Raw genomic sequence first — 16,216 nt, forward strand, 5'->3', positions numbered from 1 at the left:
CATTTGCAACTGTCTGAACGTAGGGCATTGCCAAAATCTATGGCACTGTGTTTCAGCAGTGTGAGTGGTCGTGTAAAAGGACTTAGATTAGGGATGGTTTAGGATTAACTTATTTTGTAAGTAAAATTAATGTGAATAAAATTATTATAAAATAAACAAATAGATAAAATTGAAAATATTTCATTTTGACCTTAGAACTATTTAGTAGTTTAATTGCTGCGAGTTTAACTTTGTGCTTCTGTATAATCCCATTTAACACTGGTGCATGACGCAATAAGACAGCACATAACAGTGTGTAGGATTTTTATTTACCAGCAGCACTGTGAGTTATCTATCTTCACTGCCTTTGATGGCTATACATCAAGAGAATGAATCTTCAGCTCAGATCTTGAAAAAGGAAATAAGCGCCCAGCAGACAGTCACTACAATACATTTCTCCTCCTCTGGAGGAGGAGGAGGAGAGCATTGAGGCATTAATGTTGACACAAAAAAGTGCAGACCGAATCTATTTCAGGGGAGGCTTGGATGTTTTTCTTCTTCCCAGAAGAAAGTAAAAGGGCAGAATGGTGCTGGACTGCAGAAATGGAAGGTGAGAACCAGGACTCTGTCGATCACAGTGTGGGTAATGTGCACCAACAGGCTGGGCCAGGCAATGCTTTCTATGAGCCAGTCAATAAATACTGTTCACAGAAACAACGTAGGCTGCTTAGACTTAAAAGTGAAAGACTCTGGCTTTTCAGTACACCTTCTTACCTGACAAATAAGGTTTGTGGGTAGGCATGTGGCCTTATCTATAGGGGAAGGATGTGATGTGGGAGAATCCAGAGGGGAATGTGGGAGCCCTGGGTCACTGCCGGCCAAAGCAGGCATCAAGCACTTCCACTTGTTCATTTTTCATTAATTTAGAAGCAAGAATATAAACAAACCCCAAACAACTACTTAGCCCAGCTGCTGTTCAGCTGCATTTGAAAAACATCTTTGGTCTATATTCACAGGTCTGTATTTCCCGTCTCTCCCACAATAAATGTGACTGTGTTAGCTAATTCTAGCCAAATTTGATAGAGGGTGTAGGTCCCAAGATTAACCAAGTTTCTGGGCATTGCATTAAAATATATGGCCAATTGGATGAAAGCCTTGGACTAAGACATTTATAATTCCACCTAATGTTTTTTAGCTCCTTTCCCTGATTTCTGCAACTGCATATGGTTTTCTATGTGTCATGGTCATAATAACTCTGGAGAAGGTTGTAGACATGTGCAACGACAATGATGACAATCTTCACTATGTGGTAATCCACCATAAGTCACAGAATTGTAGGAAGTAAATAGGTTAGTGTTTTCTACTGCCCACAGAGCCACTGGAGAGCTTGTTGGTGTTATTCTCCCTTTTGGGAGAGTGTTACCGTGAGTCTCATGTTAACCGCTCAAAATGCCTCTCACCCTTCCATTTTTCAGCCTGGGTTTGAAGCAGTAAAATTGTAGCTGGGAATAAGTGGCAGAGTATTTAAAGTGGTTATAAAAACCAGTCTGCAAATCGTACACGAAATCCTGCTTGACTCAACACATGACAGATCCAATCTATGAATGAGCCAACACCCAGTGAATACGTCTATCTTCCATTGGAGGAAACAGGAAGCAAGAGCGTTTAGCATTTGTCTCTCTTTGGCCCACAGCTGGACATAAACTTATCTTCACTATAGAAGCGTGACTTTATTTCTAATGCCTGGCACACTCTGAAATTGTGGCCAGTCATTTATGAACAAACCTCTACTTATTAATGTCCTGTTTTCAGATTTACTAGAAAAGTTTAAGTTGATCATCTATGGAAGGTGAAAACTTCTTCTTTGCTGAGGCAGGTTGGCATAGAGGAGCATTTGCAGCTCCTGTAGCATGTTACTCTGAACCGTGAAATTGTCGGCAATGACAGACTGAAACACTACATATTTTATTTCAAACATGAGGAAGTCAAATTGCCAGGTGCCCCCCCGCTCTTTAGAAGCAGGCAAAGATGTTTCTGACCACCTATTTTTCCTTCTACACTCCTGACTACGCTAGTCCCAAAGACAAGTTAGAGCAGCTATAAGAGTAGGCATAACCAAAGGAGCTGATATTTCTGTAATACAGCTTGTCTCTCTGCCCTCCTACTGCTAACTGGCATAGGAATAATCCTTCCACATGCTGGTGTTCCCTGTATAACAAACTGATCCCTAGGCACTGCTGTGAGAGAGTTCAAAGTTCCTTTCTGCAGTACTGCAGCAGCAAAAACTGTGAAGTGCTGAGAATCCACACCATTCAGTGTAAACATTCTCAAGCTGAGCATAGACCAACTGTCTATGCTATTGATATCCAGATCAGTTACAATTTCTGCCTCTCGTGTAGTGGTAATCGTGTACTCATGTAAGACAGCCCACAAACATTCACAGGAACAGACATGTGAGTTGAGTAAACCTATCAGCCTACTATAATACGTAAAACTATGCCATGTCCTGTTAGTTTCTCTGAGAAGTGTTGTTGATGGAAAACTTTTCATTTTAAAACTGTAAAAAATAATTTCAGAAGAATATATGATATAAAATCTCAGACATGTAACATATGCGGGACTTGAAACGTCTCCGTGATGAGTTTGTGAGGCTATTTTACCCACCAAGACCAGATTTTAAAGTTACGTATCTATACAACAGAGAATTGCTGAGATCATGAAAACCAGACACCCAGCAGGAAACGTCATTCTTCAGCCTTTTAGAGGTGTTAATGATATCTTTACACACCACAGGAGAAATGTGTGAGAGGGTCCCAGATATTTTCTTTGACAAGCATGACATGTAGGTCACAAACTGGGCTCATAAAGAGATGCTATGTGCACACAAAGCAGTGTTGCGTTAAACTTAAGGCCTTGGTCTTGCTCCTGCTTTAAGTCAATCCCACATTCTTGTACTAGCAGCCAACATCTGTTAGCTGCAATTATAGATAAGGTGCAAACTTTTTGCCTAATTATTATTTCTAATGACCACAACAGCTTTGATTAGTGCATTGATTATTTAACCACTGTGCAACTGAGATCATCAGCTTTGCAGAGACCTGGGATTGAGGGGAACAGAAGGTGTCCCTCATGAAAATGTCATGTCTTTTCCTTGTCAAAATACTCACGATGCTCATATACCTCAGGAAGACCTCTGCTCTAACAGCCTGCACAAATAAACTGCTGAAAACCCTGGCAGCCAGAATTTCATCAGCAGGTTCCTGCTTTGCAGTTTAATGATCCTACTAGTGAAAAGCTGGAAACCAACAAGCTGAAGAGAGCCACCCAACCAGCCACCAAGAAACTTTATCAGTCAGTGGCTGGAAAATGGACAAGCTTAACACCGCCCATTTCCATTTGATCTTTGTTAAAATCAATGCCCTCCCAGCAATTTTCCAAAGTTTTCCATGTGTTGAACATGCTTGCTCTTTCTCCTAGGAGGGTGCTGTAGAGGAGGAGTTAACAATTTCCTACTCTGTGACTGTGTTTGGAAAGAAAGTACTTGTATTTCTAAAGAAGCAGCGTAGTCTTACTGATGTGCTTTCAGCATGCTCTCGAATGGCACTATGCAAGTTCTCTCAGTCCTGCCAAAATTCAGTTGCTCTATAATTGCAAATGAATATCTGCTCTATACTTGTCCTTAAGTATCTTAAGTACTGCTATCTTAAATACTGCTATCTTCTGTTATGAGAAGCAACTTTATCAGTCAGCGGCTGGAAAATGGACAGACTTAAGCCTGCCCATTTCCATTTGATCTTTGTTGGAACCAATGCCCCCCCAGCAACTTTCCAAATGCAAAACACACCATGAGAAAGATTGAGACTTTCTTCCTTTCACTGTTGAAGGAGTGACACTATGCCCTATGTACAGTACGCTGCTCAAACTCTTGTCCTCTGTACCAAAGAAATGACTTTTTGCGGACTTTTTTGTGGCATCCACTGTTATAGTATCAAAGTGCTTCAAAAAGACCTGCACATTTCTTCTTTGCAGCCTTCTTCTAATGTGAAGATTATTTAACCCCATATTACAAACAGGAAAGAGGAATGGAGGCCCTGAGCTGCCGAGAACGTGATTTCTAAGGGTATTTGATGTCGCATAAAATGTTACTGTTTCAAAGCCACATTTCTATTGACTGGATCTGGATCTGTGAGTACTCAATGCTTCTGCAGGTCTGACTGCAAGTCAGACCCAGGTGTCTTTCAGTAAGCATTTGAAAATGAGGAACTCACTTGGTGCCTGTTTCTGAAAGCTTAACCCCTTGAAGCCAGATCTGAAACAAGATTTCAGGCTCTGTAAGATGAGCATCACGTGGGTGGAAAGATTAAGGCACCAATGAAGATTTAGGTGTCTCAGAATGGGATATGAAATAGCCAGTAAAATGGTGAGGAACAGTGTGAAGTCAGCAGCCTTCACATGCCACACACATGGGTCATCTGGAGAAGACTATGGATGAGCCTTGGAAACATGAAAACTTGGAAATAAAAATCTTCGTGAGTCTCACAGAACATCCTCTGTCTCACAAGTAAACTAGTGTGAGACCTGAGCCTTGAACCTCTTTGTGAATGTTCCTTTTATGAAAATCCCCTGTTGCCTTTTCTTTCTGGAGACTGAATATGACTTGCTACAATCTTTTAAGACAGTTGATACAAGAGAAACACTTCCCTGTCTACATGATAGAGCAGCGGTTAAGGTCAGGAAATAGATGCCTTGAGTTGCCTCCCAAGTCTGACCATGGGACTTATTATCTCAGCAGAAGATTGTTTTAACCACAAAGCTGTTGGGTACTGTTCATGTTTCATATCAAAGATGCGCAACAAAAAATTGTTATCAGTATGACAGCCCAGGGAAAGACGAAAATGCCATGCAAGAGGGCAAGAGATTCTCTAGCCTAGTGACAGGGGCAGTCATCCACTGTAAGGGAGTGGACGTGGCCTGGTACCTACTCTTTAGATTGGCCTTTGGGGTTATTCGGTGACTACTTAATGTGAAATAGTATATTTGAAGACAAGACTAGAAATGAGGTCTTTTGCCTTTGAGCTGAACAATATTTCAGGCACCTGCTCCTCTTTTGTCCCATGACCACTGCCTGCTCTCCCAGCCTCAACTGGTCAGATGCTAATCGGCCCAGACTGTGGAAGCTAGCATACCATCTAGCTAGCAAGGAAGGAGAAGGAGAAGGCTTTAAATACTTTTCAAAGAGAGTGTTGAACATGCTTGCTCTTTCTCCTAGGAGGGTGCTGTAGAGGAGGAGTTAACAATTTCCTACTCTGTGACTGTGTTTGGAAAGAAAGTACTTGTATTTCTAAAGAAGCAGCGTAGTCTTACTGATGTGCTTTCAGCATGCTCTCGAATGGCACTATGCAAGTTCTCTCAGTCCTGCCGAAATTCAGTTGCTCTATAATTGCAAATGAATATCTGCTCTATACTTGTCCTTAAGTATCTTAGGTAGGTACTGCTATCTTAAATATTGCTATCTTACATTATGAGAAGCAACTGCTAGGGTATAATTCCCCAGTAGTCAGAGGGTGTATGAGAATTGTTCCTCCTTGGAGCCGAAGCTCTGAAGTTCCACCCCAGCTCCATTTAAGGCACTTCTCACGTATCCTTTTCTTATGGAGGTGCCCTTTTCTCAGCATCACAGAAGACTTTTCAGGTAGAATCAGTGGCAGAATCCTGTTTTCCAGGACATTGCTTAGTCACTAAACTCACAAGGCTACTTTGCCTTTTCCTATTGTCCTACCTCTCAGTCAGCATGTGTCCTCCAGCAGCAAGTAGGTGAGAGCTGATCAAGGAGACAGGCAATGGTGTTCCTCTGAATGGACTGTTGATTGATGTTTTGTGCCAAAGTGTTCTTCTGCAATATTTACACTTAGGAGACTGAGGACTATACCACATGCACAAGGCAGATGTTACTACAAGAAGGGTATGTCAATATTAGTAAATTAAGTGCTGTCAGAGCTGGGCTCAGGCTATGAAAGTCAGTTCCCTGGGCTGTGACTGTTCTGGCACAGTTTAGTTTCACACCAACTAATGCTGCCACAAGCAAGTCTGGGCCCCACACAACCACCTTGTGTAGTTTAGGAGTTATCATAGACCAGGGACCATTCCCAAAAAGGATTTTAGATGTAGTCTCCATGTTTCAGGGGCTGAGAACAGTTATTACAGATGTGTCAAATAAGCTAAAGACCCGGGCATGACTGGTCCCAGCAAATGCCTGTAATGCAAAATTGGCTGGGTAAAAACGTCTTTTCTGTCTAGACCACTAGAGGGAGCAGACAAACTTGCTTTGTCTTTGAGGATTTATTTTTGGGTTACTGGGACCTGGATATTTCAGGTTTTTCTCCAGAGCATTTGAGGAAAAGCCCTGATAGGGTCATGCCTTGCTGTCCTCGACAAACCCACTTACATCATCTGCAGCATGTTACCCAAAGGCTGCCCTTCTGCCGTTAACCGCTGCCCAGACACCGCCCTCTGTCCTCACCCACCTCGATTTCGTACTACCAGTTTTCCTCTTCTCTCTTTTTTTTTTTTTTTTCCTCCCTGTCCCTCATTATTTCTGTTCCTGCTTATCCACAGTTTCCTATCCCCTCAGCCACCATCTGTGCTCCAGGAGGATTTCCCCTTGATCCCTGCATTGCTTGACTGTCACAAAGTGAAGTAACACAAGTACAAAAGGCTTACGCTCCCTGCCTTCCATGGTAGCCCAAAAGTGGGGTCTACTTAGTCTGCCCAGGATCCTGGGAGAACAGGATTTCAATTGGGCATGATTTAGAGAGTCTTGAAGACCGATCATATTTATGAGGGGTTGTGTGGAAAAAATAATCCAAATAAAAAGTCTTTACAAGATGATTCCTTTCTTTGTGCTTACTCACCTACTCAAAGCAGAGGCTTGTGTTCCTGAATATTCTCTTATTGCCTCAGCAACTGCCTCATACAGCTAAACTCTGCGTGTAACATCCTGCCAAAGAAAATGCAAAACTTTTCATCTTAAATGTTGATCAGACTTACAGGCAGCTCCCCAAGGAATTTGTCTCGCCGTGGTCACTGCTGATGTTTCTGTGCTGCAGCAGATCAGATTTCCTCTGAGTAAAAGCTGCAGAAAGGACCAAAAAGAAAAAAATATTTTAAGAATCAGTTGTTACAAAAAAAAAAAAATTCTTAAAAGGAGTACATCTAAAGATAATGCCGAACAGTGACAAGCGCTAACACTGCCTTTCATAGCTTTAAAGCACCATTCACTAGCTGTAAAATGTACCTGTGCAGGATTACTAAAGATGCATAATATCCACATCTGAAGATGAAGAGAAGATAAAAGAGCACATACTTTTTGGTGATTTGATATTTTCCCTTCTTAGTTTTGCCGATCTGAATCAGGTGCAGTGTATCTAGTAGTAAATAACCCTAGCTGCCTCATCATGACCATACCGGTGTGTAATTTCTGTTGTTATTTCAAGACTTAATCAGCAGTTGGGAGAACACAGATGTAAGGGTAAAATTCTTTTAAATTCACCAGCTGCTGAGCCTGATTTCCTCATGCACTAGTGTGAAAATGCAACAAAAATGTGCAGCTCTTGATGAACAAGCTTGTAGATGCCTTGCCCCAGCCTGAGCAACTCTTGGCGCCTCATCAGTCTGTGTGTAAAAAGGCAGAATCTCTCTATGACTGAACCAGAGCTAAAATCCAGCATATAAAAAACCTGAGCTGTTGCATGATGTATGTACAGATCTCTCTCTGTCTTTGTCTGTCTGTGTATTTAGCTTTAGTTAAATACTCAACAACACTGAAAAATAAGACTATAAATGGAAAATTTCAGTAACAATGGAAGGCTTCTGACCAAAAATATATGGAAAAGAGACAGATCAAACTGACATTACCAAATTAAAAGAATGTAGAAAATAAGGCCTGTGGGATATTTCTCATTGCTTAGCACCTAAATTTAGACAAAAAATGGATTATATTACACATTTTGAACCTCTTTTAAAGTATCAAACCTAATTCTCAGGCTAAAAGCTCCTCTCAGGTTTCCTGTGGATAAATAGGAAACCCAGGAGGAACACCAACTTGACCTTCCTATTTGAGAGCTGGCAGTAAGAGTAAACAAGACCAAACAACAGTCCCAAAGACATTTACTTGTAAAATGAGGTCATTTCATCCAGGAATTTTTGAGGCAGCAGTCAAGGACCAAATGCTCCCATTTCTACAAAGTCATTTTTTGGAGGAAAGCTCCACTTTCAAGCTCCTTTTGAATGCTGTGAAAAACATGAGAATGGTGTCAATAAATATGCCTGAATGAAAAACAACCTTCTGTCCATCTGGAGGCTTTACAAACATCAGTTGTCAGCGGTGAAGCTCCCTGAACTTCTGCTTCAAAACAACTTTTTATCTGGAACCTATGCACATTTGAAGTAAAGTTGTTAGGCGGCAATACGTGTGCAAAACACCAACACATCTTTTAAATACATGGAGAAACAGTCCTGGTGTCTCTTCATTTTTGAGCAGGACAGAGGGAGCCCACCACAGGATAACTTCTTGAGGCTGGATTGTGGCCTGCTGGGTTTCTCCCCACTAGCCACTTGACCAGAACAGAGCAGCTACTGTGAGAGACCACATTTTCTAGGGTTTGTTTCTTTTCCGTCCTGTTATGCCACTACATATAACGTGCGCCTCCCCCTGACAGAGAGCCGAGTGCACCCTTTTCCCACACCAAAGATACTCATGCTGAAAAAGCACTGAAAGCAAACGTTTTAAATCACCTAAATTGGCCTTTTTTTGTGCTTACAGCCATCAGTGAGAGCAAAATTGTCTACACAGGCAGATGTATCCGAGTTAAACCCAAACCCGCCCTGAAAGGCAGAAGGCAAGCAAACACTTTAAATAAAGGCACCTGAAGAGATGCTAAAAAGTGAAGGCAGGAGCAGTGGGTAAGCAGCTGGCTGGTGACAGGGGAGGCCCAGGTTCAGTTTGCCCTTCCCACACAAAGCTGCTTAGTACTGTCCCTTGAGCTGTGCCTATGCAGTAACTGGGAAATGTGACTGCAGGATGGGTAGGCACACCTCAGCCTGCTTTCATCTTGCAAGCTGTAGCACATGCTGCAGCTAAGGCCGTACAGAGATGTAAGGAACAGCATATTGCTTAGTGTCAATACTCAAACTGAGAAGATTAAGGCTGATGCAAATGCTTCTGCCCATGCCATAGACTTCCCTAGCAGAATGGTGATGTGCTCTCTGGCTGTGTCTAAATGGACAAAGGACATACAGCTGTTTGCAAGGGAAGACATGGGATTCTTGATCAGATAACCTGCACTGGGGAGCTGTGAAAACCAGGGCACAAGTCTGGCATCAACTGGGATTCATCCAAGTTCCCCATCTGTAGATGACAGTGACAAAACTTCCGTGGCTCACACAGCCTTTTAAGGGTGAAATTCATTACAGAGGTTCAAGTGCAACCGTAGTGGTAATCTCACAAGTAGGCTGGAGGTGATTTGGGAATTAAGTCCAAACACTGATGGGACTTAAGTGTCTGAATCAAACGCTTTTGAAAACCCAGCTAGATTCTGCCAACCACTGTGTATAAAATCCAGAAAGTGGATACCAAACACTGAGCAGAGCCAAGCATCCAACATCTAAACATTAAAACTGAATACAAGCAAAGACTTAAAAAACCCAAATGCCAGAAACCTGAACCTCCAGTGTACGACTTCACCCAGGAATCCGCACAACACATACAATTTCACTTTCTGTAGGGCAACTTGGTGTCAGCACATTATTATAATAACTGCCCTACAGATGGCTATTTTATGTTTTTTTCTGAACTATTTAAAAAACTTCCACGCAAATAGTCTCTCTCCCTGGCTATTAAGAGACAACAAATGCAGTATGCAAGAGTGCACTGTGTTATGAGACTTCCTTCTGGTGCCTGTCTGTCTGAGTTCAGTTTTCATGCATCAAAAGACCCCGCTGAAATTATATCATTTTATGATATGGTTCCACAGTCACTTCTGCGTGTATGTTTCGTTGCTGCAAACCTCAGGAAGAGTCTCAGGATGACTACAATACGTGACTCTGCAATAGCTAAAGATAGATATCAGGTCCAGATTTACAAATAAAACGGGTCTAAAATGATCTGTTGGTTTTGGTTTTTTTCTCTCCAAATAGGTAGAAGCTCATTCTTCCTCCTTTTAAAAATACGCTTGAAGACATGCTACAATTTTTACTACTCTCCTTGCTAAAGCAAACTGTACACCTAGGAGCCCTTTATTTTGATAGCGATTTGTGCAGAGTTAACTCCTTAAAACTGGTGGTAAGAATTTTCTTTCTCTTTTACTGCAGTATTTGTTGTAATAATTCTGACTTCTGACTATCTGTAACATAACTTCTTCATTGTCATTGCTCTATTATTAACCCATACAGTTTGTTCTTTATTTCTACAGTTCACAGTCATCTGGCACAAAGACACACACTTCTTGGATTGCAATGAACTTTGTTCTCCCTTCAGATGTAAATAATAGGAGGGAGAACAAATCAGTCTTGACTGAGCCTGACTCCACTGAAAAACAATTCTGAACAAACAATCAAGAAGTGAAAAGCTGTACTTCTTACCTGGTCTGGGATGTACAGTGCACCTTGAAAGCCTCTTAAGTGACAGAGAAGAATTAGAAATAGTTGAAAGTTTGTACCATCCAACCACAGGGCTCAGGAAATGACCGTGTATTTTGCAACTATTAACTCCTTCCTCACTTCTAATTTACTTTTTCAAGTACAGTAAAAAAAATCCATCTTACCCTTCCACTGCAGTCTGGGAACTAATGCCATGCCCTGCACATGATTTCTGTTTCACATTAAGAATATGCAGGTGGCCAGAGGAGGTGACGCTGATTACCTCCATTGAAAAGAGGATTTGCAGTGTCTTCTGCATAACTGTGACCAAGTACATTTTACTGTTGAGTGAAGCTTATGTGATGAAGTGTAGAAATGACTGGGCAATGGCTTGAGTGCCTAACTCTCATTTTTAGAAGACGCTTAGAGCAATATTCTCAACATTACTTCAGTCTTGTGGTGCCCAACAGAGAAAAAAAAAAAAGTTATTTAAAGGGGCAGCATACATTGCATTCTGTACAGGCATTTGATGTATGTATGGATGTATGATACTTTTATGCACAGGGGGTCTCTAGGTGAAAGTCAGGCATGCTGAAACATCAGGAGTTAGGTCCTATGTGCATAAAAACCTTTCAGCCCCTAAAACCCTGATTCCTTTGGCTGAACATACCTGTTTCACTGAAAGGCATTTCTGAGCCTAAGGACTATATAAACCCACTAGCCTGAAGGCTAGTAAAGGCCAGTTCCATGCAAGAGCACAGGCAAGAGCACAGGCTGCCTTTGGGGAGCAGGCACCTCCACACTGAACCTAAGGTGGCACTGGGCTCTCTGTGTGTGGGTGCTGAGGGGTTCAGCACCCCAAAGTGGATTCTCCCCACCAAAACAGCAGGCTGAGAAAGAAAATGCTTCAAGCAATGTGGACTGTAACACTGCAAACAGATGTGCGTTTTGCACCCTTCTCCTTTCTTATGATTTAGAAAACAAACCCTGGACATATGTGTATGTATGTCCTTTCCACAGCCCTGAAGTCTCTTTGCCTAGGCATGTGTGTGTTTTATTTAAAAAAACTTAGCGGGGAGGGAAGTGTCACTCCCTGCATTTGGGATGTTGGTAGAGGAAGAGAGAATAGAAATGTCACCAACATGCACTTTCATACAACAGTTTCTTAGCTCAAGCACTTGGCTATGATGGTTTGGGTTTAGTTCTCTTTCAGAAGAGCTAAACCTGTGTTTTGCGTATAAAGCATGTCAAAAATCCAGAGAAGCTAGAGGATGTAGGGATCTAGTCCATTCTTCCCAGCAAAGCACAGCTGACAAAGCAGGACTTGATATGTCAGCAAGTCTGTGCTCCACCAACTTTTCCATGGGAGAGGCTTTGCATGAAGTACATAAATTACTTTAGTAAGAACCACATCTCAGCATTGTCCATCTCTTGGTGGATGGTAGGTTTCTGGAAGAGGCTTATGTTTTGATTATTACTGCTTATAAGACCTTGTCACTCAGATCTTGTATTCCTCTCAGCAGCGTGGCCCAGCTTCACAGAAAGGACTGGAAAGGGTGTGCATCCCAGCCATGTGCTTAGGAGATTATCCCAGAAAGTGGGAACAGGGAGCCTGAGCCTGTCCAGACTGAAGGCTTTTCCACTGCCTGGGCCAGTGTTCTGGATTACTGCACCGAGGACGGCCAGGACCACCTTCACAGCACAGCTCACAGCCGCCCTGCCTTCTGCAGAGTGTGCTGCTGCACCCGTGTTGGAAGGGGTTCAGGCTCCTCTGGGCAGGCAGGCACCATGGGGTGCTTCCTTCCTCCCCCAGATGACAGCAGATCTGGTACCTCAGCTTGCAGCCCGTGGGCCTTCTGAGCCTGTGGACAGACCTTGTGTTTGGGTTATCTGAGACAGGGGTGATGGTTGTCTCACCTAGGTCTGGGCATTTGCACTACAGTGGTCTACACCAGAGCTAGTCATTGAAGGCACTCTTGCGTATAGGCAATGGAGAGAAACAGACCTTTGCAACGTTCTCCATCTGGGAGTTTCAACAGCCAAGTAAGAGTTCTTTTATCTATATATCTATTTATCTATCTATCCATCTATCTATCTGCTTGTATAATTTTTTTATGCAATGAAGATTTTATAAAAAAACCCAAATAAAATCCTTATTCTCTTGAAGTTAAGTTCTTCAGTTGACTTACTCTGGATTATTTCCAGTAACGATGACTCCCCAGGCATGCTCCTGAGGAGCGTGATCTGTACTTGATGTTCATCCTTTCACAGTCTACCACAAAAACAACGGGGATACTCTAGAACCTCAGTGTAAGCAGGTGCTTAATTGCTTTTTTGGAATGGAAACCAAAACATATGGGTGATTTCTCAAGCTAGGGCTATATATTATGTGGCTTCATATGCAGAAGCATCAGAGACTTTTACATTAAATGTGGTTGCAGGACAGAGGCTTGAGTTCTTCTTCCCTTGACTTGCTCACTTTCACATACAAAAACTGAATCAACTGTCAGTCTTTGTCAGCTGCCAGACACTTCTCACCATGAGCCTACAGGTAAACAGGAAGGAGTTTCAGTCTCACAACCTCAAAGCATGCAAAATATATTGAATCAGACCTCCTAAAAACTAATGAGATTTGGTTTTCTTCCTAGGATGTTATTTTTTCAGCAATGTTCTTTGTTCAGTTCAAATATAGCAGGTTAGAAATAGAGCTTTTTTCCACTTTTTGATCTTTAAGGCTATAAATATTTAAAGTTTTACAAATTTTATTCACTACCATTTTAAAAGAAATTTTCCCTTCTAAACCTGGGGAAAGGAAGTTGCAGAACTAAAAAAATCAGCATTTACTTGTATTAAAAAAAAATAATTTGATGGTATTACGTGATAAAATTAGAACAAGCAGTAATTAATACTGCTATGCAATATACTATGGTATATCGTAACATAACATAATGAGTTATTTAATAAGAGTTCTTATTTTTATTACTACAAGGAAATCAATTTGATGGGACTCAATTGGCCACATTAACATTTCCTCAGAAAGCAATTATGTGCTAAGAAAGCATCATTCTGGACTAATTACGTCTTTCAGAAGGAATATGAGAAATGCTGTGAATGTTTATAGATCAGGTTCCTTTGAGTGAAGTTCTAGCCTTCTCTAAGTCCACAGTCAGCTTATCACTGAGAGCAGTAAGGTCTTGCGAGTCCTCCCTGGAGCTGTCTCAAGCACACTGTGAGTACTTGGGTGCCCACATTTGTTGGTAAGAATCTGCACTTTGACTATGTTCTCCTGGGGTGTGACTTCTTTGTAAGACATTTTAGACTACTCTGGTAATAATTAAGGCTTCCCCCCCCCCCCCCCCCAGTGATGTCAGAAAGCTCCTCAGTATTTCTCCAGAGCAGAGAACTTCCTCTAGGGTGAGTCTGCACCAATCTTCAGGGTGACCTGAACGTGGCTCTGGTTTCTGGTGCCCAGAGAAAGAAGATACAAAGTGGAGATTGATTTGCACAAGGCACTGAGGGCTCCCCAGCCTCAGGGCATACCCCTTGCATAAAAATAGAGAAAAAATAAATGGTCTTGGGGAGCTGCAGTAAGACTAAATCTGGTTATTTTTTAACAGCAATATTACCCCCAGAGAAGCAAATACTAGCTTGTCTTCTGCAGCTGAGGAGGGTCTGGGGTTATGCACAATTTCAGGCTAAATACGGGGCCTGCTTCAGAGGGCATGGCACCACGTGTGTGCTGTGACATGAAAACAAGCAAGAGAGGCAAGCTGTCATTGCAGTCTTCCTAAAGGTTTCTTCATCTCAGCTTGAGGTGCATTGGGAGGCAGAGAGAGCTTGCACAGGTGGTGGTGGTTGTGGTGGAGAGTTCCATAAGCACAGTGATAAGGCAGTGTGAATAGCATGGCGGAGGGTGGGCAACCTCAGGAAAGAAGTCCTGTGCTTTGGGTGTGAGAAGATGGAAGGGTAAATCTGTATGGAAAGAAGGAGGAGCTGGGAGGGCTGGAGGAGGTGGTAGGAGCAAGGGAGGGCTGAGAGAACAAGTTCCAGAACTGTGGAAGGAGGGCAAGAAGGACTGAGGGAATGAAAGAGGGTCTGATGACGTCCATCCTGTACCATAGCAGAGGGGAAGGAAAGGAGAAGAGTATTCTGGGAGACTTCTGCTTCTCTGTCAACCAGCATCAGGAGGTCTTGGGCAGGCCTCAGAGCTCAGAACTGAGTTGTGATGTCAAGAATGACAAGGACAGACAGAATACATTACTTCGTCACTCATTGACTAGGTGGCAAAGCTCATTTTTGCCCATGCTGTTGAGCTGGCTGTGCTGTGATGCCATTACACATCTCATGAAACTCCAGACCTCAGTTATGACTGGTTGTCCATTTCAGTGCTAATACACAACCACTTGTGGATCTCTCCAGAAAGAAGACATTCCTCTTGACTCTCCAGGGAATAAGTGGATGATCTTGGCCAATTACTTCTAAAGTTAGATTCAGTATCCAGATGTCTCAGGCCCATGAAGGGGTGGTATGGTGAGAAAGAAAACTTACCTACCAGTTTTTTCTTGCTCAAGGATGTGTGACCTGCTTCTTTGTCCAACAGCACAGCCTTCATAGGGTCGAGCCATTTCAACTCATAGTCATCCCCAAACCTGCAGGTTTGTGTAGTTTTGTACAAGAGAAAATGAAGGGAAAAAATTGAAAGCCAAAGATTCATGTCAGTGTTTTCACACTGACATATTTTCGTTTCAGCATGGGAAATTTCTGTCATAGGAAATGAGTGCTGCCTAATGCAATGGCAATGGTAGTCGTACATGATATGGATCTTGGCTTTGCTTGAAACAGGCCTTCCATGTCCTGGGGAAGCATCTCAGTCACTGGACTGCAGCATAGTTTGGGGTCAGGATATCCCCAACCAGATCTGTTCTTTCACATCCAGGGAAACTTCCTACTTTTTACATTGAGGTGAGTGTCCTGGTTACACCTCAGAACCAAACTGTCTCAAGACTTTGAGACTCGCAACATCTCCCGCTCCAAACGCACTCACCCATGCCCCTTGGTTTCTGTGCAAAACTGGAGGCGTTCACTGAATGAGACTTCTGATGTGTGCTTTTCTTGTAGTCTGAGCAAGGGTTCCTGTGCTGTGTGGAGGCAAAGTGGGAACAGGTGAGTGAGACCTTATTACAAGCAAGAGATGTGAGAAAGTCTGGCAAAAAAGCAGAGGGAGAGTGACAACAGATGGCAGAGGGGAGTGAATACTGTGTGATGTACAAGCAGGAGGGAGAAGCAGGGGGAGCAGGGAAAAGGGGAAAGAGCCCTTAGGTAGGAGTAGGCAGGGGGCACAGCTGGTGCATCAGGAATAGCCAGGTTTGCCAGGTGCGCTGTGGCATGCATCAAAGTGCAAGACCAGATGAAGAATTTGTCTTTCATCTTCTGTGTTGTATAAAATATTGAAGTACTCTGAACGAATCTGCTGTCTGGGGACTGGTGACTGTTTCTGCAAGGGAGGTGATGCTTGGATCAAGAACCAAGAAATGCCTCAGTTTCCTGCAGCTGAAACTACAGCCCCACTTTGTGAAGCACCAGAGCTCTGCTTCCAGGTCTG

At 42.7% G+C, this 16,216-nt stretch overlaps 1 protein-coding gene across 3 annotated transcripts in view; it reads right to left on the bottom strand.

Annotated features, from left to right (window-relative positions):
- The window catches only part of P2RY8 (P2Y receptor family member 8), a 36,561-nt gene extending 25,851 nt beyond the window's left edge, over positions 1–10,710 (bottom strand). The window contains exons 1-3 of one of the 3 annotated variants that reach the window (XM_040584895.1): positions 10,618–10,710; positions 7,027–7,111; positions 5,759–5,930 (exon numbers count right to left, since the gene is read on the bottom strand). The gene's annotated coding sequence lies outside the window, so the exon portion shown is untranslated. Of the gene's footprint in view, positions 1–5,758; positions 5,931–7,026; positions 7,112–8,149; positions 8,269–10,617 lie in introns of all 3 variants that reach the window. The other 2 variants (XM_040584894.1, XM_040584893.1) reach the window with 2 other exon arrangements.
- Between the last annotated feature and the right edge of the window lie 5,506 nt (positions 10,711–16,216).

Source organism: Falco naumanni, chromosome 2 (genome assembly GCF_017639655.2).
Source record: "Falco naumanni isolate bFalNau1 chromosome 2, bFalNau1.pat, whole genome shotgun sequence".
Taxonomy (NCBI): domain Eukaryota; kingdom Metazoa; phylum Chordata; class Aves; order Falconiformes; family Falconidae; genus Falco; species Falco naumanni.